The sequence below is a fragment of the Saimiri boliviensis genome, chromosome 8, assembly GCF_048565385.1.
Source record: "Saimiri boliviensis isolate mSaiBol1 chromosome 8, mSaiBol1.pri, whole genome shotgun sequence".
Lineage (NCBI taxonomy): Eukaryota > Metazoa > Chordata > Mammalia > Primates > Cebidae > Saimiri > Saimiri boliviensis.
The window spans coordinates 83553304-83579746 of record NC_133456.1 but is presented as its reverse complement, the minus strand read 5'-3'; the positions used below and the strand labels follow the sequence as shown (position 1 = coordinate 83579746).

General features: G+C 45.1%; 1 long non-coding RNA gene across 1 annotated transcript; it reads right to left on the bottom strand.

The window, feature by feature from the left end:
• Nucleotides 1-3: 3 nt before the first annotated feature.
• On the bottom strand, nt 4-25943 carry LOC101053836 (uncharacterized). The gene is made up of 3 exons (XR_165338.4): nt 25833-25943; nt 2272-2334; nt 4-1534 (listed from the first exon to the last, which is right to left on the bottom strand). It is a non-coding gene; the product is annotated as an uncharacterized LOC101053836 (long non-coding RNA).
• Nucleotides 25944-26443: the final 500 nt, after the last annotated feature.

The window sequence follows — 26443 nt, the reverse complement described above, 5'->3', positions numbered from 1 at the left end:
AGGCATGAGCCACCACGCCCGGCCAGTTCGGCCCTTTTTTAAAAAAATTTATTTTAGAGAGAAAGGGTCTTGCTCTGTCGCCCAGGCTGGAGTGCAATGGCTTGATCATACCTCATTGCAGCCCTGAACTCCTGGGCTCAAGCAGTCCTCCTGCCTCAGCCTCTTCAGTAGCTGGAACTACAGGTATGTACAGGTATGTGCCACCACATCTGGTCATTAAAAAAAAATTGTAAAGCCAGGCATGGTGGCTCAAGCCTGTAATCCCAGCACTTTGGGAGGCCGAGGCGGGTGGATCACGAGGTCAAGAGATCGAGACCATCCTGGTCAACATGGTGAAAACCCGTCTGTACTAAAAATACAAAAATTAGCTGGGCATGGTGGCGCGTGCCTATAATCCCAGCTACTCAGGAAGCTGAGGCAGGAGAATTGCCTGAACCCAGGAGGCGGAGGTTGCAGTGAGCTGAGATCGCACCATTACACTCCAGCCTGGATAACAGGAGGGAAACTCCATCTCAAAAAAAAAAAAAAAAAATTGTAAAGATTGTTGGGGGAGGGGAGGGAGTCTCACTATGTTGCCCAGGCTGGTCTTGAACTCAGCTTCAAGTGACCCTTTGCCTGAGCCTTCCAAAGTGCTAGGATAACAGGTGTGAGCCCCCATGCCTGGCTGCCATTTTGTTTATGATGATCATTTTCCTGCCTTTTTATTGGGTGCAAAAAAAAAAAAATGGTTTTAGTCCCCAGCATCTTACCTGCATCAGGTTCACCAGGGGGCCCCAGGCTGGTGGCTCCCTGCCTCAGGGCAGTGGACTATTCGTCCCTCCTGGATTTCTCTGTAGCACCTGAGAGCACACCCATATAGTCTGGGATTTCATAAAAACCATGAGCCCAGGGCTGGGTGCGGTGGCTCATGCCTATAATACCAGCACTTTGGGAGGCTGAGGTGGGTGGATCACGAGATCAGGAGATCAAGATCATCCTGCCAACATGGTAAAACCCCATCTCTACTAAAAATGCAAACATTAGCCAGGCATGGTGGTGCATGCCTGTAGTCTCAAGATGCTGAGGCAGGAGAATCGCTTGAACCCAGGAGGCAGAGGTTTCAGTGAACCAGTATCATGCCACTGCATCCCTGCCTGGTGACTCCGTCTCAAAAAAAAAAAAAAGAGCCCAAACAGATTGATCACAGCTTGCAGAGCCCAGGGTCTCCTGCTGTCCTCTGAGAGCAGTGAACTTCCAGAATCTCCCTGCTGGTCCAGGTACTGTGAAGGCTCAGGCCCCACACCCACCCTCTGCCTTCCATCCTGGCAGCTGGGTTGCATAGCAGTACTGCCTAAATGATGCCCCTGCCAGGGCTGATGCCAACGTTCAGACTTCATGGAAGGAAAGGTGTTCTCTTTATTGGTCTGGCTTGGTCTCCTGCACGTCTCTCAGAATACTTCTCTGTGCTTGTGGGCTCAGGGGTTGCATTGGTGGTCACACTGGGGCCTGCCTCTGCTGCCCACCTGGCAGTGGCCTCAGTCAGTCTTCCTGAATTCTGGAAGGCAAAGGCCACAGGATGGGATGAGATTCTGAAAGCAGTCAGGCTTCATCCCCACCATCACCTCAGATGCCCAAGTACCCCTCACAGCTGGCATGATGTAATCACCCCAGAAGCCATGGGTCTCAGTGACCCACAGTCATAGCAGCTACTTTTGTTTTTCTTCATTACATGGATTAAAGGAGACAGATATTTCCCAGCACAGCCACACAGCCGCTTGGCTTCTCCATTCGGAGGCATAAGGTGGGCACAGAGCTGTCAGTCAAGAAAGACAACATGCTTTCGCCCAGCCAAGCCACTCAAGCTGTATGACTGTGGGCAAGTCACTCCAACTCTCTGAGTAGGCAAGTACAGCCATGGAGAAGATCGCGTTTGGGGAAGTGCCAAGTTCTATAAGAGAATGAAGACTAACCAGACCCATCTCATTTTTCTACTGTTTCACACTTCAGGCCTTTGCATCCATTCCCCACTTGATCTTCACAACACCCTGAAACATCATTGAAAAAAACTGTACCCTTGTGCAGCAGGAAAGTATTACACCCATTTTCCAGAGGGAGGAAACTGAGGCTACACAGCTCATCCAGGGTCACAGAACTAGTAAATTGGCAGAGGTAGGACTAGAACCAGGGTCCTCTGCCTCCAGGCTGTGTTTTTTCCTGTATGCTAAGCTTCTTTCTAAATGAAGACCCTGCTAGGGAGAAAAAGAGTGAACAAAGGAAAACTTTAAAAGTTACCTGTCAGCCTGAACTTCTGGAAGACGGGGATGAAGCCTTGCAGGACGCTGTGGATACGGTACACTGCTCAGAAGCAAAGAAAAAAGTGAGTTAAGTTTGTGCCCCACAAGGGACACCTGGCCACCACTGGACAAGGGCTAACTCACGAAAACAAAGCTCTCATAGTGGAATTCCAGGCAGCAGCTTAAGCTTAGATAATGGCACTACAGTTATTATTACTAAAAACAACAACCGTGAACAGCAGGAAGAGTGGCAGGAAACTCACTTGCCAAATTCAGTTCCCAACTCCATTAACTAACTTGTTTTCAGTATCTGGCTAGTTCTATTTTGCTTGCCACTTTTATATATTTATTTTATAGGCAGAGTCTTACTGTGTTGCCCGGGCTGGATGAACTCCTGGGCTGAAGCGATCCTCTTGCCCCAATCTCCTGATTAGCTGGAATTACAGATGTGTGTTCTGGGCCCAGCCTGTTTGCCACTGTTACTGTTGCATTGTATGGAGCTGCCCATTTTTCCTACAGGGTTTTGACAGTGACCTCACATTGACCTTGAAAGTGGTCAGGAAGAAAACATAAGCATAAGGAAAACAAATTTTTTTTTTTTTTGAGGCGGAGTTTCGCTCTTGTTACCCAGGCTGGAGTGCAATGGCACGATCTCGGCTCACCGCAACCTCCGCCTCCTGGGTTCAGACAATTCTCCTGTCTCAGCCTCCTGAGTAGCTGGGATTACAGGCACGCGCCACCATGCCCAGCTAATTTTTTGTATTTTTAGTAGAGACGGGGTTTCACCTGGATGTGAATGGATGGACAAGAAGAATGGCTGCATAGGTTCCAGTGCCTTGGATTTTTTTCTTGTTTGGATGTAAGAAAACAGTCCAGCCGGGCGCGGTGGCTCAAGCCTGTAATCCCAGCACTTTGGGAGGCTGAGGCGGGTGGATCACGAGGTCGAGAGATCGAGACCATCCTGGTCAATGTGGTGAAACCCCGTCTCTACTAAAAATACAAAAAATTAGCTGGGCATGGTGGCGCGTGCCTGTAGTCCCAGCTACTCAGGAGGCTGAGGCAGGAGAATTGCTTGAACCCAGGAGGTGGAGGTTGCGGTGAGCCGAGATCGTGCCATTGCACTCCAGCCTGGGTAACAAGAGCGAAACTCTGTCTCAAAAAAAAAAAAAAGAAAAAAGAAAAAAAGAAAACAGTCCAGTTACGCTGCTCTTCCTCTCTTTTCACTAGATCTGGACAGAAAGCAAACTTGCTGGATTGTCAAGGTATGCAAGGACGCAAGGTATATGTCAATTCTAACAGATGGGATTTGGCCAACCACAGAAACGTCTATTCCATTAAGTTCGAGCTGAGTTTGTCTACCCTGTGCAAGGTTTTACAGTATTCAGAGGTGACAGGGATCAGTGCTAAATACTTGAATCCTTTCTCAAGGAGGACTGGAATAGTTTGGTTTGAAGAGTCCTCTGTTTCCAAATGCTGGTTAGCAGGGAAACATGGCGATATTTTACATTTTTTACTGACATGTCGGTCCATGGAGATACAAATGTTAATTTCAACAGATGTGTCAATTTTGCTTAGTAAAAAGTGTCAGAATGTTGTACTATCACCAAAAATAGCCTTTTGAAGGTACTGGGTCCCTATATTTAGAAAGGTTAAACATAAAAAAAAAAACATTTTTACATATTTTTAAAATGCTGGTAAAATATGCTCTACACAAGGACTTTTTCAGTGTATTTATTATCAGGATAGTTCCTTGCATAACCCAAATGACAACTATCTCTGCCAAGCTTTTATAAATTCCCAGGGATTTTTCATCTGCTTCTTTCCTTTCAAGCTATTTATTGATACAGGAAGGCTTATTTAATAGCATTTTGTTATCCGTGTGCATCTTAATCCAGCTTTGAAGATAATTTGGTTTTGGCTGCTATTCAATTCTAAGACAACAATTTAAGGTAGGTGACTGCATAGCTGGTTGGCAGCTAGGATTTAGAATAGCTTTGTTCTTAATCTGGTTTGCTTTAATTAGATATTACTCTAATTTTCTTCTTACATTCAAACAATAAGATTTTACTAAATATTGTGAAAGTAAAGGCGAACTTATGAAAATATAAGATAGGGTAAATTTGTGGATATGAAATCACATTACACTGTTGAAAACAGAGGATGCCTTTTTATTACACAAAGTTGGCCAAAGTAGCACCACCATGTTACTGTATGTGTTAGGTTTTACTGTGACTGTAATCATTTCCCCTGAAAATTAACAAATGCAGTTGACCCTTTGTATTCATGGTTTCTACATCCATGGATTCAACCAATCTTGGGTAAAAAATATTTGCAAAAAAATTACATCTGTACTAAACACGTACAGACATTTGTTTTTGTCATTGTTCCCTAAACAATACAGCATAACAACTATTCAGATAGCATCACAGCATATTAGGTAATATAAGTAATCTTGAGATTACTTGAATCATGAGGGCAGATCTTTCTTGTGCTGTTCTCATATGAGTGAATAAGTCTCAGGAGATCCAATGGTTTTAAAAAAGGGAGTTTCCCTGCACAAGCTCTCTTCTCTTGCCTGTTGCCATGTGAGATGTGCCTTTCATCTTGAGATAAGTAATTTCAAGATTACTTATACTTGTCCCCTCAAGATGATTTAAAATATATGAGAGCTAAGCATGGCAGCTCATGCCTGTAATCCAAGTGCTTTGGGAGGCCACAGCAGGAGGATCACTTGAACCCAGGCTGCAGTGAGTCATGATGGCACCACTGTACTCCAGCCTGGGCAACAGAGTGATACCCTGTCTCAGAAAATAAAATGAAAGTTAAAAATAAAGTATATGGGAGGTTGTGCTTTTTTTTTTTTTTCAATCAGAGACTTGAACATCTGCAGATTTTGGTATCACAGAAGGTCCTGGAACCAATCCCCCATGGACATGAGGGACAACTGTACAATGAAAACTTGGTATGACATAGTGTATTAGTCCATTTTCAAGCTGCTGATAAAGACATACCCAAGACTAGGCAATATACAAAAGAAAGAGGTTTGCTGGACTTACAGTTGCACATGGCTGGGGAGACCTCACAATCATGGCAGAAGATGAAAGGCACATCTCACACAGCAATAGACAAGAGAATAGAGCATATGCAGGGAAACTCCCCTTGTTAAAACCATCAGATCTCCTGAGACTTATTCACTATCACGAGAACAGCACGAGAAAGATCTGCTCCCATGATTCAATTACCTCCCACAGGATCCCTCCCATAACATGTGGGAATCCAAGATGAGATTTGTAGGAACACAACCAAACGATCACACAGATCATTTCCAAGGTGCCTCTGAGATTCCAACCCAGGTAGTCTCCAGAGCCTGTGCTCTTGAAGCAAGTGTGCCTGTATTGCCACCTAAGTCCATGTTACAGCTCTTTCATTTACTATTTGTTTGTATTACTCTTCGCATATTTGTGTTTCTATTGTCTTCTGGGATATGCATAAAATCCATGGCCAGCAAAGATCTGCATGATCTGGGCCTGACGTGTGTCTCCAGCATCGTCCATCACTCCTTCTCCTTGCTCACTCTCCGCCATTCCTCAGATATCCCCCGTTCATTCCTACCTCAGGAATTTAAAGCACTCTGTCTCTCCTGCCTGGATTGCCCTTTCCACAGATTACTATTGCTTTCTCTCTCAGTTTACTTAGGTTCCTGTCCAATGTTACCTCCTCTTTGATTACTCTATAGCCCCCTAACCTGTCTTATTTTTCTTTACAACATTTATCACTCTTGAAATTATTTATTTATTCTTGTTTTTGTCACTCTTCCCTTCCACTAGAATGCAGATTCCATGGAGGTGAGGATTTTGTCTATTTTGTTCATGACATGACTCTGGTGTCTAGAGCAATGCCAGTCCCATGGAAGATGCTCTATATTTATGAAACAAACAAATTTAGTTTATCCCAAGAGTCTATGCGGTAGATAAGGCAGATAATATTATATCCCTTTTATAGTCGAGATGGTTTCAGAAAGATGAAGTAAATACCTCAGATGTATTGGCTAATAAGTGGTTGGGACTAAAGTGAGACTAAAATCTCTCCTCCTTCACTCTCAGGTTTGGGTATTTTTCACTGCATCAGCATGGTCTATCTGATGTCATCTGTTTTTCTCCTTTGCCTCCAGTGTGGTTACAAAACATTTCTGAATTACTGCCTGCTTCACTCATTACATCAACCAAACCACAGGTAAGACTGACTATTGAGTCTGAAAATTCTGAGTTAGTGGCTCTAACTTTTGCCATTTCCTAACATAATTCTTCTATGACTAAAACTTTTTTTTTTTTTTGAGATGGAGTTTCACTCTTGTTACCCAGGCTGGAGTGCAATGGCGCGATCTCGGCTCACCGCAACCTCCGCCTCCTGGGTTCAGGCAATTCTCCTGCCTCAGCCTCCCGAGTAGCTCGGATTACAGGCATGTGCCACCATGCCCAGCTACTTTTTTGTGTTTTTGGTAGAGACAGGGTTTCACCATGTTGACCAGGATGGTCTCGATCTCTTGACCTCGTGATCCACCCGCCTCGGCCTCCCAAAGTGCTGGGATTACAGGCTTGAGCCACCGCGCCCGGCCTATTACTAAAACTTTTAAAGGGTTATAAATCTGTAACCTTTTCCCCATCTCCCATTTTATATGCAGTCAGAATATGTAGATAAACCTGGCCGGGCGCGGTGGCTCACGCCTATAATCCCAGCACTTTGAGAGGCCGAGGCGGGTGGATCATGAGGTCGAGAGATCGAGACCATCCTGGTCAACGTGGTGAAACCCTGTCTCTACTAAAAACACAAAAAATTAGCTGGGCATGGTGGCGCGTGCCTGTAATCCCAACTACTCAGGAGGCTGAGGCAGGAGAATTGCCTGAACCCAGGAGGCGGAGGTTGTGGTGAGCCGAGATCGCGCCATTGCACTCCAGCCTGGGTAACAAGAGCGAAACTCCGTCTCAAAAAAAAAAAAAAAAAAGAAAAAAAAAAAGAATATGTAGATAAACCCAAATTTTTAAAAATTTGAATGAATTAATTTATTCAATGTAGATTAAATCTCAGTTCTTCTATTTACTGTTGTAAGTCATTTAATCTCTCTGGGCCTTGGTTTCCCCAATCAGTAAGTGGGGATAATAGTAATAACTATTTCATAAGGCTGTTCTGGTTATTAAATCAGATTAACCAAAGTGCCTGCCATATAATAATGGCTCAATAAGTAGTAGCTACGCACTGTGTTGCTATGTTCCATGCACTCATAGATGTGAGGATACAACAGGGAGCAAGCTAGATTTGGGGCCTTCTCCCTTAGAACTTTCAGAGCAATAAGGAAGACAGTTGAACAGTTGAATAAACGAAACAACATCTGTCAAGTACTGTAAGCGGGTGGAGGGTCAGTCTTGGAGTCAACCTTGACTCCTCTCACATTCCACCTCCAGTCCATCAGTAAATCATGTCCATCCTGCCTTCATAAAAAAATCCACACCTTGATCATATCTCACCACTTCTACTACTGGCACCCTGGTCTGGGCCTTGATCAATTCTCAAGAACATGGATTACTCCAGTAGTCTCCTAACTGATCTGTCTCCCTGCCTCCACCCTTGTCCCCTATGATTTATTCCCCACAAAGCAGCCAAGGGTGATCCTATTAAAACTCTTCATATTATGTCACTTGCTATAGGCAAGAAGGAGGTTTATTGGACTTATAGTGCCACGTGGCTGGGGAGACCTCACAATCATGGCAGAAGATGAAGGTACATCTTGAGAACAGCATAAAAAAGATCTGCCCCCATGATTCAATTACCTCCCACTGGGTCCCTCCCACAACACGTGGAAATTCAAGATGAGATTTGGGTGGGGACATGGCCAAACTGTTACACAGGTCATTTGCTATAGGCAGAATGACCCTCTCCATCACCAAACATGGCCGTGTCCTGATCCCTGGGGCTTATAAATATGTTGTCTTATATGGCCAAAAAGGTTTCACAGATGTGATTGAGGACCTTGAGATGGGGAGATTATTCTGGATTATTCATGTGGGCTCAACTTAATCACATTTTTTTTTTGAGACGGAATCTCACTCTGTCGCCAGGCTGGAGTGCAGTGGTGTGATCTTGGCTCACTGCAACCTCTGCCTCCCAGGTTCAAGCAATTCTCCTGCCTCAGCCTCCCAAATAGCTGGGATTACAGGTGCGATTACACCACGCCTAACTAATTTTTGTAGTTTTAATAAAGATGGGGTGGCCAGGCGTTGTGGCTCACGCCTGTAATCCAAGCACTTTGGAGGCCAAGGCAGGCAGATCACCTGAGGTCAGGAGTTCAAGACCAGCCTGACCAACATGGTGGAACCCCCTCTTTATTAAAAAAAAAAAAAATATAAAGGTGGGGTTTCACCATGTTGGCCAGGATGGTCTTGTTCTCTCGACCTCATGATCCGCCAGCCTCGGCCTCCCAAAGTGTTAGGATTACAGGCGTGAGCCACCGCGCCCAGCCAATCACATGAATTCTTAAAAGTGGATAACCTTTCTTGGGTGTGGTCTTAGGGAGTCTAACCACAGAACAACAGAGAAATGCAAAGTTGTTGGCTTCAAAGATGGAGCAAGGGTACCTTTAGGAGCTGGAAAAGGCCAGGAAACATACTCTCCCTAGAGCCTCCAGAAGGAATGCAGCCCTGCCAACATAGTGATTTTACCCCAGTGACATAATTTCTGATCTCTGGAACTGTAAGATAATAAATTCGTGTTGTTTTAAGCCACTGAATTTGTGGTAATTTGTTACAGCAGGAACAGAAAACTAATACATTACTCTTCTGCTTAGAATCCCCCAGTGGCTCCCCAACTCAAACAGGGCAAAAGACAAAGTGACCTCCAAGGCCCTAAGCCATCTGGCCCCCAGTATCTTGAGGCACTCACTTTCTCCAGGTCCCCTTGGCTTACTCTGCTCCAGCCACACTGCCATTCCTGGAACATCCAAGCATTCTTTCCACTGAGGGTCTCTGCACTGGCTGTTCTCTCTTCCTGGACTACTCCTCCCCCAGAAATCCACAAGGCTGTCTCATATTTCCTTTGGTCTCTGCTGGGATGTCACCTACTCCATGAGCCCATCCCCAACCTCCCAACATGAAATAGGCACATGTCCAATCCACCTAACCCTGCTTTTTCTTGTTAACGCTTATCACCACTTGACATATTATTTAATCGTTTATTATCTCCATGCTCCCCCTTTGGAAAATATGAACTCACAAGGGCATGAACTTTGTCTTCGTGGCTGCTATATCTCCTTGCATGGGGTAAGTGCTCAGTAAATAATTTATCAAATGAATTGAATGGATGAATGAGGGAAAGAGAGAAAAGAAAGGAGACAGTGTTATGGGAACACAGGATACCTCAGGTAGTGTAAGGAAATAAGGGAACGCCTGAAGTGAAGTCTGTATACGAATTAACCAAATGCAAGGAGTGACATGTTTTAGACATAGGGAACAGCATGTATGAGGTCATACAAATGGCTAGCAGCCTGGAGCATACAGAGGCAGCATGATACGACTTGAAAACTTATTTTAAGCAGTTGGATTCACTGTTAACTACTGCGGATAATTCTGGCCAAGAATGCTTACTCTGGAATCAGACTGCTGCTTGGGCTTAAATCCTGACCCTGTCTCTTACTAGCTGTATGTCTTTGGGCTGTTACTCATCATCTCTGTAAGAGGAGGGTGATAGTAACCCTACCTCCAGGGCAGGGGTGTCCAATATTTTGCTTCTCTGGGCCACATTGAAAGAAGAATTGTCTTGGGCCACCCATAAAATACACTGACACTTAATGATAGCTGATGAGCTTAAAAAAAAAAATAGCGCCGGGCGCGGTGGCTCAAGCCTGTAATCCCAGCACTTTGGGAGGCCGAGGCGGGTGGATCACGAGGTCGAGAGATCGAGACCATCCTGGTCAACATGGTGAAACCCCGTCTCTACTAAAAATACAAAACATTAGCTGGGCATGGTGGCACGTGCCTGTAATCCCAGCTACTCAGGAGGCTGAGGCAGGAGAATTGCCTGAACCCAGGAGGCGGAGGTTGCGGTGAGCCGAGATCGCGCCATTGCACTCCAGCCTGGGTAACAAGAGCGAAACTCCGTCTCAAAAAAAAAAAAAAAAAAAAAAAAAAAAGCAAAAAAAAAAAAAGTCTCATAATGTTTTAACAAAGCTTACAAATTTGTGTTGGCCGCATTCAAAGCATCCTGAGCTGCACGCGGCCTGCAGGCCACGGTTTGGACAAGCTTGTTCTCAGGCTATTGTGAGGAAAAGATAAGTTAAATGTAAATAAAGTGTTTAGAAGCGTGCCCGATACATTGTAAGCATGGTGTGAGTTATTAGTTATTACCAGCAACAGGGAGATGCTGGAGTTTTATTAAAGGATTAACTTGATAGGACTTAAGTTTTTTGCTTTTTGAGACAGGGTCCTAACCCTGTTGCCCAGGCTGGAGTGCAGTGGTGCGATCTTGGCTCACTGCAGGCTTGACCCTTTGGGCTCCAGATCCTTCCACTTCAGCCTCCTGAACAGCTGGAACCACAGGCCAGCAACCCCATGTCCTGGCTAATTTTCTTTAAAATTTTTTTTTGTAGAGACAGGGTTTCCCTATGTTGCCCAGGCTGGTCTTGAACTCCTGGGCTCAAGTGATCCTCCCACCTCGGTCTTTCAAAGTGTTAGGATTACAGGCCTGTATGGTATTTTTTTTTAAAATTTTTTTAAGAGATGATGTCTTGCTGTGTTTCCCAGGCTGATCTCCAACTTCTACACTCAGGCAATCCTCCTGCCTTGGCCTCCCAAAGTGTTGGATTACAAACATGAGCCACTGTGCCCTGCCCTGTATGGTGCTTTTTTTTTTTTTTTTTTTTTTTTTTTGAGACAGAGTTTCGCTCTTGTTACCCAGGCTGGAGTGCAATGGCGCGATCTCGGCTCACCGCAACCTCCGCCTCCTGGGTTCAGGCAATTCTCCTGCCTCAGCCTCCTGAGTAGCTGGGATTACAGGCACGTGCCACTATGCCCAGCTAATTTTTTGGATTTTTAGTAGAGACGGGGTTTCACTATGTTGACCGGGATGGTCTCGATCTCTCGACCTCGTGATCCACCCGCCTCGGCCTCCCAAAGTGCTGGGATTACAGGCTTGAGCCACCACGCCCGGCTGTATGGTGCTTTTTAAACTTCAGGTTTTGACTCACTAATGGGTCATAAACCACTTTAGAGGATCAAAAGCAGCTAAAAGATCCCCAACAAGAATAGAAAACAGAACATAGGATTTGGAAAGGGTAAGTAATGTGTATAACATTTGTTTCAAATATATGTGTGTGTGTGTGTGTCCTCACACACAAGTATATATATATATATATATATATATTTTTTTTTTTTTTTTTTTTTTGAGACGGAGTTTCGCTCTTGTTACCCAGGCTGGAGTGCAATGGTGCGATCTCGGCTCACTGCAACCTCCGTCTCCTGGGTTCAGGCAATTCTCCTTCCTCAGCCTCCTGAGTAGCTGGAATTACAGGCACGCGCCACCATGCTCAGCTAATTTTTTTGTATTTTTAGTAGAGACGGGGTTTCACCATGTTGACCAGGATGGTCTCGATCTCTTGATCTCGTGATCCACCCACCTTGGCCTCCCAAAGTGCTGGGATTACAGGCTTGAGCCACCGTGCCCGGCCACATAAGTATATTTTATACTCACACTCATTACTCATCAGATAAAATGTGTACCTGCCTATGGATCCTAGTTTCAGAAGTTTAAGAAATACTGCTTAATGGGACCTGCTCTAATTCTTGTTCTGCAAGCTAGCTGTGTCACCCTGGGTGAGTCCTTTACAGGATCTCTGAAGTTCTTATAGCTCTGTAAGATTATGACTCTAGATATAGGAAATCCTACCTGTTTGGGTGTGTGGCTAAATGTCTTGCTGTGACCTACGGTCAATTACAAGGCAAAACCTAACCACTCCTCAAGGGACAGCCCTAAGGAAGTATTTGGCAAAGCATAAGCCATAAAGCACAACAGCTGAGGGAGGCCGATTCCAGATCCCAAAGTACCTTGTGTTTCCAAGTTAGAGAGTGGGAGGAAAGATGGGGAGGTGTGAATTGCTTATCTCCATAGTGCCACCCACCTCTGCTGTGTTTGAGAGTCACATTGACAAGCTGCCGACAGCTCAGTGGGCAATGCCCCTGCCTACCCTGGCTCCCCTTTTAGCTGCCAATTATGGAATCAGCTGAGGAGGAAAGTGAGGGCTGTTATGTTCACCAGAAGATTGGAGGCTCACATGCCCATTGGTCATCTCTGCTGAACTGCTTTGCCAGATAGTTGCCTGGCAGGTCAGCTGTTCCATGGGTGGAGGGAAGGGTTAACTAATTGCATGTATGTAGCAATTTAGCCAATGCAGTGGTACTACACACCCACTTTGTTAGTGGCAGCATGCCCTCGGCACTAGCCTACCAATTAGTTTTGCTCAAACAAATCTATCTGAGAGCAGTTAAGAAAGCCAGGAGACAGAACCATGAGGATCCAGAGCAGTGGTAGCTGGGACCAGGGGGATTGGACGGACAATTGCTGTTCTTTGAATTAACTATGTTGTGGCCAATCATGTAGAAATCTCAGTACATGGGGCCAGGTGCAGTGGCTCATGCCTGTAATCCCAGCACTTTGGGAGGCCGAAGCGGGTGGATCATCTGAGATCAGTTGTTCAAGACCAGCCTGGCCAACATTGAAACCCTGTCTTTACTAAAAATACAAAAAAATTAGCTGGGTATGGTGGCACGCGCCTGTAATCCCAGATACTTGGGAGACTGAGGCCAGAGAATTGCTTGAACCTGGGAGGCAGAGGTTGCAGTGAGCCAAGATCATACCATTGCACTCCAGCCTGGGAGACAGAGTAAGACTCAGTCTCCAAAAAAGGAAAAAGAAATTACGGTACACTTTCAGGCACAGAGGCTCAAGAGGGGGATGGATAACTTCTTGCACTTCTGGACTCTGCCTTTTCTCTAACAGTTTATTCCTCATCCTGGCTATTTTTCTATTTTTACTAACTTGAAACATCATTCTTCCTATTGCATTCCCAGAGCACACACGTTTTTTGTTTTGTTTTGTTTTTTTGAGATGAAGTCTCTTTCTGTCCAAAACTACACATTCAAAATACAAGTTGTGGGCTGGGTGCAGTGACTCAAGCCTGTAATCCCAGCACTTTGGGAGGCTGAGCAGGCAGATCATTTGAGGCCAGGAGATTGTGACCAGCCTGACCAACATGGTGAAACCCTGTCTCTACTAAAAATATACTAAAAACACAAAAATATTAGCCAGGCCTGGTGGCACATTCCTGTAGTCCCAGCTACTCAGGAGGCTGAGGCAGGGGAATTGCTTGAACAGGCAAATAGAGGTTGTGGTGAGCTGAGATCGTGCCACTACACTCCAGCCTGGGAGACATAGCAAGACTCCATCTTGAACATAGAAAAACAAAAGCAACTTTTTTTGAACTCATGATGGTAATATAAACTTGTACTATGACATAGGACAGTGTCTACAAAGGGACTAATAGGTAAAATTCATCCCCCTAACACACACATTTTTAAAACAACAATGACAGCAACAAGCTACCTTGTCATTATAAGAGATTAAGGAATGAGACATCTAAAACCATATTTAGGAGATAGTTTGGGGTAGGGAGCTTATCTTTTCTAGTAAGGGTCATATTTGGCTCCATTTCTATTCTACATAAAAATTAAAGAAATGCTTTAACTTCAGCAAAGAAGTGAACAGCTTGGCTTTATCTATCAGTACCAGTTTGATCACATGATGGGGGAAGAGGAAGAAATAAACCAATTTCTTTCTTTCTTTTTTTTTTTTTGAGACGGAATTTTGCTCTTGTTGCCCAGGCTGGTATGCAATGGCACAATCTCAGCTCACCACAACCTCCACCTCCTGGGTTCAAGTGATTCTCCTGCCTCAGCCTCTCGAGTAGCTGGGATTACAGGCATGCGCCACCACACCCAGCTAAATTTTGTATTTTTAGTAGAAACGGGGTTTCTCCATGTTGGTCAGGCTGGTCCTGAAATCCCAGCACTTTGGGAGGCCGAGGGCGGGTGAGCCACTGTGCCCAGCAATAAATTTATTTCTATTGCCTTATGTTTCTCTAGCACCTCCACCAAGAATCTAGAGTCAGTTCAAGGGAAAAGACAGATATTCAGAAGATAAGCAGCAGTACATGTTCATGTTGAAGGTGGTAGGTGACTTTTGGCAGGTAGGAGAGAAGCACGATGTCTTAGACATGAGTGCCCCAGGCATCGGCAGCAGTGGGAAGGGGAATTACTATTCACTGAAGACTCCTTTGTAGCATGTGTAAACTCTTAAAAGTCTTAAAATAATAAACAATAACAACAAAACCAAAACTCCTTAACATTTGGATTAAGCCTCTTGATTTTTGCATTTAGGAATATCCAAATTAAAAAAAAAATAGTTAAAATAAGGTATGTAATTTGGTGCCTACTCAAAGAAAAAAATGTCCTTGATAACATTGCATGCTTATGTGTAAGCACTTTCAAAGCCATGAACTGAGCATTAAAAGTGAGGATTCAGGGCCAGGCGTAGTGGCTCATGCCTATAATCCCAGCACTTTGGGAGGCCGAGGTGGGTGGATCACGAGGTCAAGAGATCGAGACCATCCTGGTCAACATAGTGAAATCCCATCTCTACTAAAAATGCAAAAAATTAGCTGGGCATGGTGGCGTGTGCCGGTAGTCCCAGCTACTAGGGAGGCTGAGGCAGAAGAATTGCTTGAACCCAGGAGGCGGAGGTTGCGGTGAGCCGAGATCGCGCCATTGCACTCCAGCCTGGGTAACAAGAGCGAAACTCCGTCTCAAAAAAAAAAAAAAAAAAAAGTGAGGATTCAGTGGAAGGGCATGTTTGCCGGCTAACAGGTAATAGGAACAGAATTTAAGTCCTGGGGCCAGGTACGTGGCTCTGACCTGTAATACTAGCACTTTTGGTGGCTGAGGTGGGTGAATCACAAGGTCAGGAGTTTGAGACCAACCTGGCCAATATGGTGAAACCATGTCTCTACTAAAAATACAAAAATTAGGTCGGGTGCGGTGGCTCAAGCCTGTAATCCCAGCACTTTGGGAGGCCGAGGCGGGTGGATCACGAGGTCCAAGAGATCGAGACCATCCTGGTCAACATGGTAAAACCCCGTCTCTACTAAAAATACAAAAAAAAAATTAGCTGGGCATGGTGGCACATGCCTGTAATGCCAGCTACTCAGGAGGCTGAGGCAGGAGAATTGCCTGAACCCAGGAGGCGGAGGTTGCGGTGAGCCGAGATCGTGCCATTGCACTCCAGCCTGGGTAACAAGAGCGAAACTCCGTCTCAAAAAAAAAAAAAAAATTAGCTGGGCATGATGGCGCCAATAGTCCCAGTTACTCAGGAGGCTGAGGCAGGAGAATCGCTTGAACCTGGGAGGCAGAGGTTGCAGTGAGCTGACATCACACTCCAGCCTGGAAGACGGAGCGAGACTCCATCTCAAAAAAAAAAAAAAAAAGTTTTATAATTTCCTCTGGGTTTATTTTTATTTTATTTTTTCTTTAAGTCATGTCTTAAATATTAAATATTAATTGAGCCTATTTGCCAGTCCCTAAGCCACATGATAGGAATATGATGGTGAACCAAACAGTCTCTGCTCTCAGGGAGTATACATTCTAATGGAATATTTTCTAAGGCATTATTTTCTATATTTACCATGTGATACGAAAGAAAAGATTCATCTTTCTAACTTATATGTGTTTGCTTTTTGAATTCAATATTTTTCTCTCCATTTGTATTTCTCCCCCTTTTAAATATAACTACTTTTGGGCTTTTCCTTCTTTCCCTTCTTGATTTGTAAGGGTTAAACACATTAATCCGCTGCCATTGTAACAGACACCAGCCCCCATCTCTGTCCTTGGTCATGAAGCCCTGACTTTGTCTAGGCATTGAGTGAACATTGTAGGAGCTGGACTCAGGACCTGGAGTTTCAGGAGAAACAGGAAGCAATGTACTAAGCCCTGGCTCTGGCACTGGATCATGTGAGCTCACGAATGCAGTTTACACTTACATGGCCTCCATTTCCTCACCTGTAGAATAAAGGCACTAAACCAAGGTAATGCTTTTGGGTTCCTTCTAGCTCAGGTGGTCTATAGTATTAGGAACTTAAGGGTACAGAGACAAAATTAACAATATGTATAGAATGTTTGTATATGCAAGAAACTGCTAGGCATTGAGGGTACACTGAAAACAAAGACATTGTCCCTACTTTTACATAATTCATTATGGCTGGGCACAGTCGCTCATGCCTGTAATCCCAGCACTTTGGGAGGCCAAGGTGGGAGGATCCCTTGTATCCAGGAGTTGGAGACAGAGTGAGCAACATAGTGAGACCCTGACTTTACAACACATCAAAAATTAGCCAGGCATGGGGGTGCATGCCTGTAAACACAGCTACTTAGGAGGCTAAAGCGGAGGATTGCTTTAACCCAGAAGGTTGAGGCTGCAGTGAGCCGCAACTGTATCACTGCACTCAGTCCAGGTGATAGAGTGAGGCCCTGTCTCAAAACAAAAAACTCAAACCAAAACAAAAAAGAATTCATGAGCTTGTAGGGGAAATAGATCTGTGGACATGAATGGACTTTCCATTTTTGGTTTTTTTTTTTTTTTTTTGAGACGGAGTTTCGCTCCTGTTACCCAGGCTGGAGTGCAATGGCGCAATCTCGGCTCACCGCAACCTCCGCCTCCTGGGTTCAGGCAAATCTCCTGCCTCAGCCTCCTGAGTAGCTGGGATTACAGGCACGCGCCACCATGCCCAGGTAATTTTTTGTATTTTTAGTAGAGACAGGGTTTCACCATGTTGACCAGGATGGTCTCGATCTCTTGACCTCGTGATCCACCCACCTCGGCCTCCCAAAGTGCTGGGATTACAGGTTTGAGCCACCGCACCCGGCCTGGACTTTCCAATGCTTAGAATTAGAACAAGTAATTATCAAGGTGTTTGTTAAAGTGTTACCTTTTGGCTAGGTGTGGTGGCTCACACCTTTAATCACAGCACTTTGGGGGGCCATGGCAGGTGGATCACTTGAGGCCAGGAGTTAGAGACTAGTCTGGCCAACATGGTGAAACCCTGTCTCTACTAAAAATACAAAAATTAGCCAGTCATGGTGGTGTGCACCTGTAGTCCCAGCTACACAGGAGGCTGAGGCAGGAGAATTGCTTAAACCGAGGAGGCAGAGGCTGCAGTGAGCTGAGATTGCACCACTGCACTCCAGCCTGGATGACAAAGCAAGACTCTGTTTCCAAAAAAAGCAACAAAAAAAGTTATCTCTTTATATTGAATATTGAAAAGTAAAAGAAAAAATGTTATCTTTTTTATACCATTGACAAAAATTGATTACATGTGGGATTGAAGACTTACATGAGAAAAATAAAACTTTTAAAGAACGTATAAAAGAATGTCCTCATAACTTCAGGCTATGAAAGAATTCCTTCAGACACAAGAAGCACAAATCATAAAGAAAAAGATAGATTTGACTACAATGAAATTAATTACTTCTGTTTATCAAAAGGCACCATATAAGAGTATCCTGACTAGGTGCAGTGGCTCATGCCTGTAATCCTAACACTCTGGGAGGCCAAGGCTGGAGGATTGCTTGAGCCCTGGAGTTTGAAACCAGTCTGGGCAACATAGCAAGACCCGGTCTCAACAAAAAATAAGAATTAGCCAGGCATGCTGGAGCATTGGTATTCCCAGATACTCAGGAGGCTGATAAAGGAGGATTGCTTGAGCCCAGGAGTTCAAGGCCGCAGCGAGCTATGACAGCCATTGTATTCCATCCTGGGGGACAAAGCGAGGATGAAACAGGAACCAACCAATGAAAACCAAAACAGAGACATGGTCTCCCTGTGTTGCCCAGGCTGGTCTTTACTCAAACAGTCCTCCCACCTTCACCTCCCAAAGTGTTGGGATTACAGGCATGAGCCACTAGGCTCAGCCTCTTTTCTTCCTCTTCTTATAAAATCACAAGATAATGGGTCTTGATGACCCATTAATCTATTAACCCATTAGTCCATTAGCCCATGAATCCACTCATGAGGACAGAGCTCTCACGATCCATTCACCTCTTAAATGCCCTACCTTTCAATACTGCCACACTCGGATTAAGTTTCCAACACATGAAATCTGGGGGATACATTCAAACCATAGCACTTGGTGCCCAACTAGCCCAGGAGTTCAAGGCGCGGTGACCTATGACAGCCATTGTATTCCATCCTGGGCGACAAAGCAAGGATGAAACAGGAACCAACCAACAAAAACCAAAACAGAGACATGGTCTCCATGTCTTCAACCAACCAACAAAAACCAAAAATGAAACAAAAACAAAAACACTTGGCAAACAAGCTGCCTCTTATAAATTTGAAGATGTGCATCCTCCCATGGCTCAGCAATTTTACTCCTGGGTATAGGCTCTGAAGAGATCCTGTAAGTGTGCACTAGGAGATATGGACAAGAATGTTCACAGCAGCATTGTTTCTGAGAATAAAGAACTGTAAACAATTCAAATGTCCAGAGGAGAATGGATAAATAAATTATAGAGCAGTGGGAAAGAATGGTGTAGAACTATAGGATCAACATGGGTAGGCTGGGTGTGGTGGCTCAAGCCTATAATCCCAGCACTTTGGGAGGCCCAGAAGGGCGGATCATTTGAGGTCAGGAATTCAAGACCAGCCTGGCTGACATGGTGACAACCAATCACTCCCAAAAATACAAAAATTAGCTGGGGGTGGTGATGTGTGCCTATAATCCCAGCTACTTCTGAGGCTGAGGCAGGAGAATCTCTTGAACCCTGGAGGCAGAGGTTGCAGTGAGCTGAGATTGTGCCACTGCACTCCAGCTTGGGTGACAGAGCGAGATTCCATCTCGAACAAACAAAAAGTGGGTGACTCTCACATGATTTTTAGTTAAAGGAAAAAACGTTACAGGTAATATATACAGTATGGGCTGCGCGCAGTGGCTCATACCTGTAATCCCAGCACTTTGGGAGGCCAGGCGGGTTGATCACAAGGTCAGACATTCAGGACCAGCCTGGCTAACATAGCGGAACCCCGTCTCTATTAAAAGTACAAAAATTAGCCACGCATGGTGGCAGGCATCTGTAGTCCCAGCTACTCAGGAGGCTGAGGCAGGAGAATTGCTTGAACCCAGGAGGCAGAGGTTACAGTGAACTGAGACCATGCTACTGCACTCCAACCCGGGTGACAGAGTAGGACTCTGTCTTGAACTCCTAACCTCATGATCCCCCTCACCATGTGATCCCTTGGCGTACCTCGGGGATGCCACAGAGTCCCCACTGGCAAGAAGGTTCTCAGAAGGTACAGCCCCTTCGACTTCCCAGTCTCTAAAACTGTAAGAAATAAATCCTTTTTTAAAACAAATTACCTGGATTCAGGGATTTTGTTATAAGCAACATAAAACTGACTAAGACACCTAAGAGTGCCAGGTGCTGGGCTAGGTTCTAGAGCCACAAAGATGAAACGAACATAACGTCACCACCTAGAAGGTTTAGTGAGTATACAGACATAAAAATCTCAAATTGTAATACTGAACTGAACCCTGTTCCAACAATTATGTACAACAGGGACAGAACATCTGGAGTCCCAAAAGTCACATCACTGTGATGGGAAAGTACCTGAGGAGATTCCATTTAAGCCAAATTTTAAATAATAAAGAGGAGTTCACCAGGTCCACAAAAGGGAGAAGTCCCATCCAGGCTGAGGAAACAGCATGTACCCAGGTGGGCTTGAGAGAGGCACACTGAAGCAAGCCAGATAATTCAACTCCTTCAACGATGGATGAAACTATTTGGAGTACAGAGACTGGCAGCAAAGAAGGCAGGAAAGGTTGGCAGGTGCTGGATATTGAAGGGACCTTATTTATGAAATTAGAAATTCAGTGTTTATCCTACAGACTTGTGGTTTTCAAACTACACTCAGTGGAGCTGTGAGTGCTCTTTGGAGTCCACACAGGAGTCATCTGGGGGTGGCAGTGGGGCTAGGTGGCCAGGGCTCTTGGTCCTCCATTCCTGCTTCAACTTCACCAACTCTGTTTTTGTCTATTTAATGGTGGGCATGAGCAAAATACTTCTTCTTTTAAACAAAGAGTTTCATGATTAAGGAAAATTGAAAAATTGTATAGCTCAGGCAATGACCAACCCTTGAAGAATTTTAAGCAGGAAAGTGGCATGAGTTTCCAAGGTGGAAAGACTTGGAAACAGTGGCAAATGCTGATACATCAGGAAAACAAGTACTGAAAGTGTGTTTTGGGTTTGGCAATTGGAAAGTGACCTTCCTGAAACAGTTGGTAGGGAGTAGGGGTGTTGGAGAGAGTGGAGAACAAAATGCAGAGGATATTGGAATGAATGGGAGGAGAAATTGTGGAGCCAGGGAGTGGACACCATGCTCTTAAAGAGTCTTAGATATAAAGCAATGGAAAGAAATTTGGCAATAGCCAGAGAGGAATTTCTTCAACTCACAAGTTCCCCTTTGCTAAGAGACCTCCCATCTACAAGGTCACAGGCACAGACTTTCAGGAGCCATGGTTGTACACAGCTGCCTCCTTGACTGTAGTTGATTGGCCTTTGGTAAGGGTACATCATCCAAGCTGGGCCAACACTTCCCCCACAAAATTTAAATTTGGGGCCAAGACAGAAAGCCCATCGTCCCTGGTTCTTGGTTGGATAGTCTTGGGAGCTGGTGCCTGGAGAGTCGGATGAAGTAAGCCGCAGAAGTATGTGCAGATGTACAGACAGGACAGCCAGGAAGGAGCTGCCAGCTTTACAGGCCCTCATTCTAAATCCTTCTCAACGTTCAAGGAAAGCCAGCTATCTGGGTTCTAGGTGAAACTACCCGTCATGAACCCTTTTTTTCATTAACTCACATAGTTTATCTCACAACAAAAATAATCATTTCTGATACAGATGGTGTAAGATTTTCTTTCTCTTTTTTTCAAAGAGAGAAGAATGGTCAGTTGAGAATTTGAAGATACAGAGAAAGAAGGATAATTGATACAGCCATTCTCCAAAACGAATAGAATGGGTGGATTCCCTAGAGCACATATTAGGAGTGGCAGAAAGAGATGCCACCTTCCTCTGAGATAGGTGGGTAGGAAGTAAGAAAAGTGCGAACATAGATATGGGCTGGGGTTAGAAGATGAGTATGTGGGCTGGGGCTAGAAGAGTGTTCCTAATGACTCTTATTTTCTTTTTGAAGACTCAGTGTTATCTACAAATCATGAGTGGGGTGGGCCACATTTGCCAGGAGGCTTGAGGAGAGTGGCAAATTTTTGAGAACAGCCATTGTGCCAGTAGGCCAGGGATCTGGCTGCAGATAAATAATACAAAGACAGCTGAGGCTGGGTGCAGTGGCTCACGCCTGTAATCCCAGTAGTTTGGGAGGCTGAGGCAGGTGAATCACCTGAGGTCAGGTGTTCGAGACCAGCTTGGCCAACATGGTGAAACCCCACCTCTACTAAAAATACAAAAATTAGCTGGGCATGGTGGTAAGCGCCTGTAATCCCAGCTACCTGGGAGCCTAACGCATGAGAATTGCTTGAACCTGGGAGGCAGAGGTTACAGTGAGCCAAGATTGCGCCACTGCACTCCAGCCTGGGTGATAAGAGCGAAACTCCATTAAAAAAAAAAAAAAAAAAAAAAGCTGGGCGCGGTGGCTCAAGCCTGTAATCCCAGCACTTTGGGAGGCCGAGGCGGGTGGATCACGAGGTCAAGAGATCGAGGCCCTCCTGGTCAACATGGTGAAACCCCGTCTCTACTAAAGGTGCAAAAAATTAGCTGGGCATGGTGGCGCGTGCCTGTAATCCCAGCTACTCTGGAGGCTGAGGCAGGAGAATTGCCTGAACCCAGGAGGCAGAGGTTGCGGTGAGCCGAGATTGCGCCATTGCACTCCAGCCTGGGTAATAAGAGCGAAACTCTGTCTCAGAAAAAAAAAAAAAAAAAAAAAAAAAAAAAAGACAGTTGAAAATCCTAAGTATATGGTGGTAATTGCAGTGATAGAGTCTCAGCCCTAAAAGCCTTCACCCATTTGCCTACTTAATCCCCTTTAAAATACAAATCATCAGGCCACGTACAGCAGCTCATACCTGTAATCCCAATACTTTGGGAGGCTGAGGCAGGGAGGATCAATTGAGCTCAGGAGTTCCAGACCAACCCTGGCAACATAGTGAGACCCATCTCTACAAAACGCAAAAAGTATTACCCAGGCGTGTGGCATGCACCGGTAGTTCCAGCTACTAGGGAGGCTGAGGTGGGAAGATGATTGGAGCCTGGGAGGTTGAGGCTGCAGTGAGTTACGATCATACCACTGCACTTCAGCACAAATCAGATAATATCATTGCTCTGTTTAGATTTTTCCAATGGCTTCCTACTGCTTTAAAACAGAAATTATTTCTAATCTTGCTCAGCAACTAGGAGAGGGGAAAGCAGAAGGAAAATGTTTGGATCGATCCCGAGTTACAGGTATGAAACTACCCTGGGGTGGAGGGTGAGACAGGGTGGATACCAGCAGGCTGGGAGAAAAAAGCAATACTGGGGTGGGAATGGGAGTGGGAATGGAGGTACGAAGTGAATATATGGGAATGAGACCACTAGAGACATCTAAGCTGAGCTTGTGCATGAGATGTCCTGGGTGAGACAATGGTATAAGGTGGGAACACTTAAGAACTTTCTGAAGGGACATATTTTGAGGTAAACTTTCTCCCCTTTCTATGAATAGCACCACCTATTACCCAGTCACCCAGATCTGCAACCTGGAGTTATCAAAGGAGTTGTCTTTATTTTTTCCTCCTCCCCACATTCGGTTGGCCATCAGATTCTTTCAATTGTATTTCCTAAACATCTCTTGCTTGCAATTGTATCCCTTGAAAATGTCCCACTCTCCATTAAAATGCAAATCAGATTATGTCAGTCTCAAGCTTAAATTCTTCCAATGGCTTTCCATCGCTTTAATATACAGTCCTTAGCATGGCATACAAGGTTCTTTGTAATCTCTGTACTGATGGTGTATGATCCTTTCTGATACAGATGGTGTATGTGTCAGAAATTTATTTTTTACTTCTTCTTCCAAAGCCATAGTCTCGATTTACAATGCTTGAAGACCATGTGTTTCTCTTGCTTCTATGCTTTAGTCAAGTAATTCCTTGTGACTAACAGTCCTTTGAAAGACATTCCTCACTTTTTCTGAGATCTTACTTTTTCTTTTTCTTTTTTAATTGCATTTTAGGTTTTGGGGTACATGTGAAGAACATGCAAGATTGTTGCATAGGTACACACATGGCAGTGTGGTTTGCTGCCTTCTGTCCCCTCACCTGTATCTGTCATTTCTCCCCATGCTAGATCTTACTTTTTCAAGAATCTTTGTATCTACAAAGATATGAGAACCCTAATTTCCTTCCTTAGGAGAAATGACTATCAGATTACAGTAGGCCCTGTAAATACTCAAATACTCCTGGCACAGAACTTACCACGGTCTGAGAGTTGTAGGGGGAAAAGATGATTTATTTCACCTATAAGTCTCAGAGCCCTTTTTTTTTTCTTTTCTTTTTTTGCCCAGGCTGGAGTGTAATGGCACCATCCTGGCTCACTGCAACTTCCACCTCCCGGGTTCAAGCGATTCTCCTGCCTCAGCCTCCCAAGTAGCTGGGATTACAGGCATGCACCACCACACCCAGGTAATTTTTTCTTTCTTTTTTTTTTGAGATGGAATTTCATTCTTGTTGCCCAGGCTGGAGTGCAATGGCATGATCTTGGCTCACAGCAACCTCCGCCTCCTGAGTTCAAGTGATTCTTCTGCCTCAGTCTCCAGAGTAGCTGGGATTATAGGCATGCACCACCATGCCCAGCTAATTTTGTATTTTTAGTAGAGACAGGGTTTCTCCATGTTGGTCAGCCTGGTCCTAAACTCCCGATCTCAGGTGATCCACCTGCCTCGGCCACCCAAAGTGCAGTGATTACAGCTGCGAGCCATCATGCCTGGCTGAGTGTTGTATTTTTAGTAGAGATGGTGTTTCAACATGTTGGCCAGGCTGGGCTTGAACTCCTGGCCTCAGGTGATCTGCCCACCTAGGCCTCCCCAGAGTGCTGGGATTACAGGCCCCAGACACTGTGACTGGCTTTTTTTTTTTTTTTTTTTTTGAGATGGGGTTTTGCTCTTGTCCCCCAGGCTGGAGTGCAATGGCATCTCAGCTCACTGCAACCTCCTCCTCCCAGGTTCAAGTGATTCTCCTGCCTCAGCCTCTCAAGTAGCTGGGATTACAGGCATGTGCCACCCCATCTGGCTAATTTTTGTACTTTTGGTAGAGATGGGCTTCACCACGTTGGTCAAGCTGGTCTCAAACTCCTGACCTCAAGTGATCTGCCTGCCTTGGCCTCCCAAAATGCTAGGATTATAGGTATCAGTCACTGTGCCCGGCCTATCAGAGCCTATTATCAGGTCTGGCCAGAATAAATGCTCAATGAATATTATTGAATGAAAGAAAAATGAGTGAATGTTGATGTCACCTTAGTTGATGGTACAAGTTGGGGTGGAGGACTGTGAGTCAGGGGCCGAAGTCCCAGATGAACACGAGGGCTTACTAGCTGTGTTTTACGGCCATCAACATCTTACAGGGAAATTGCCTTGACTAGTAGTCAGCCATCCCACAGCCCCTATCCCTGTAAAAGTGATTAGGTTGAGTGATTTCATCCCTCTATTGGCTTGCCAGGGACCCACTCCCTGTGTGGCCTTGATATGAAAAGATGAGCTGGGCTAACGTAATTGTCTCCTGGGATCTGGGAGTTGGGAAACAGATTGAAGCAATTAACACCAGGAGCCTAAGTTGAATGAATGTATAAAGAATCGTCTGCCGGGTGCAATGGCTTATGCCTATAATACCACCACTCTGGGAGGCCGAGGCCAGTGGATCAATCACCGGAGGTCAGGAGTTTGACGAGACCAGCTGGCCAACATGGTGAAAGCCATCTCTACTAAAAAATACTAAAATTAGCCAGGCATGGTGGCACATGCCTGTAATCCCAGGTACTCAGGAGGCTGAGGCAGAATTGCTTGAACCCAGGAGGTGGAGGTTGCAGTGAGCTGAGATTGCGTCATTGCACTCCAGCCTGGGCAACAAGAGCGAAACTCTCTCTCAGGAAAAAAAAACAAAAATAATTGTCAAGAAATATCCAGCAGAAGCTGCAGAGTGGCCCTGAAACTTATTTTTATAACTGGTGCAATGTTTTATAATATTTTGAAAGGGCTGTCAATATTTGACAATAGGGAGATTTCACATGAAAATCTGGCTGTTTGGCTTCTCTCATTATATCTGAGGTCTGGTATGGTGAGAACTGACGAGCTAAGCCGTACACAGGGCATATGCTTTCTGTTCACCATGGCCTCCACCACCCCATACTGCTCACATCGTGCAAGTTTCATTCTTTTACATACCTGCTGGGGGCCTCTAGAGGAATCAGGAGCAATAACAGATTCTACGCAAACCAGATTCACAAGGGAGTAGAACCTAGTAGAGAATAGAAAGAAAAGCTGATGGGGTTGGGAAAGTAGGGGAGAGAGAGGATGCAGATGGCAAGAGAGAAAACCAGTTCTGAGAGTTGCCTGAGTTTCTGCCCTTGTCAGTTCCAGTACTGCCCACAGTCACCCTCGTCGTAACATCCTTTTTTTTTTAAAAGACAGTCTTGCTTTGTTGCCAGGCACCAGGCTGTGAGTGCAGTGGCCCAATCTAGGCTCACTGCAACCTCTGCCTCCTGGGTTCAAGTAATTCTCCTGGCTCGGCCTCCCAAGTAGCTGGGACTACAGGTGGGCACCACCACACCCAGCTGATTTTTGTATTTTAGTAGAGACTGGGTTTCACTCTGTTAGCCAAGATGGTCTTGATCTCTTGATCTTGTGATCCAGCCGCCTCAGCCTCCCAAAGTGCTGGGATTACCGGTGTGAGTCAGTCATTGCGCTTGGCCCCGTAACTTCCTTTTCTTGAGATAATTTGCAATGCAATTAGCCAGGCTAAGGCAGGGAGTTACTAGAAACTGTTGGATAATAGC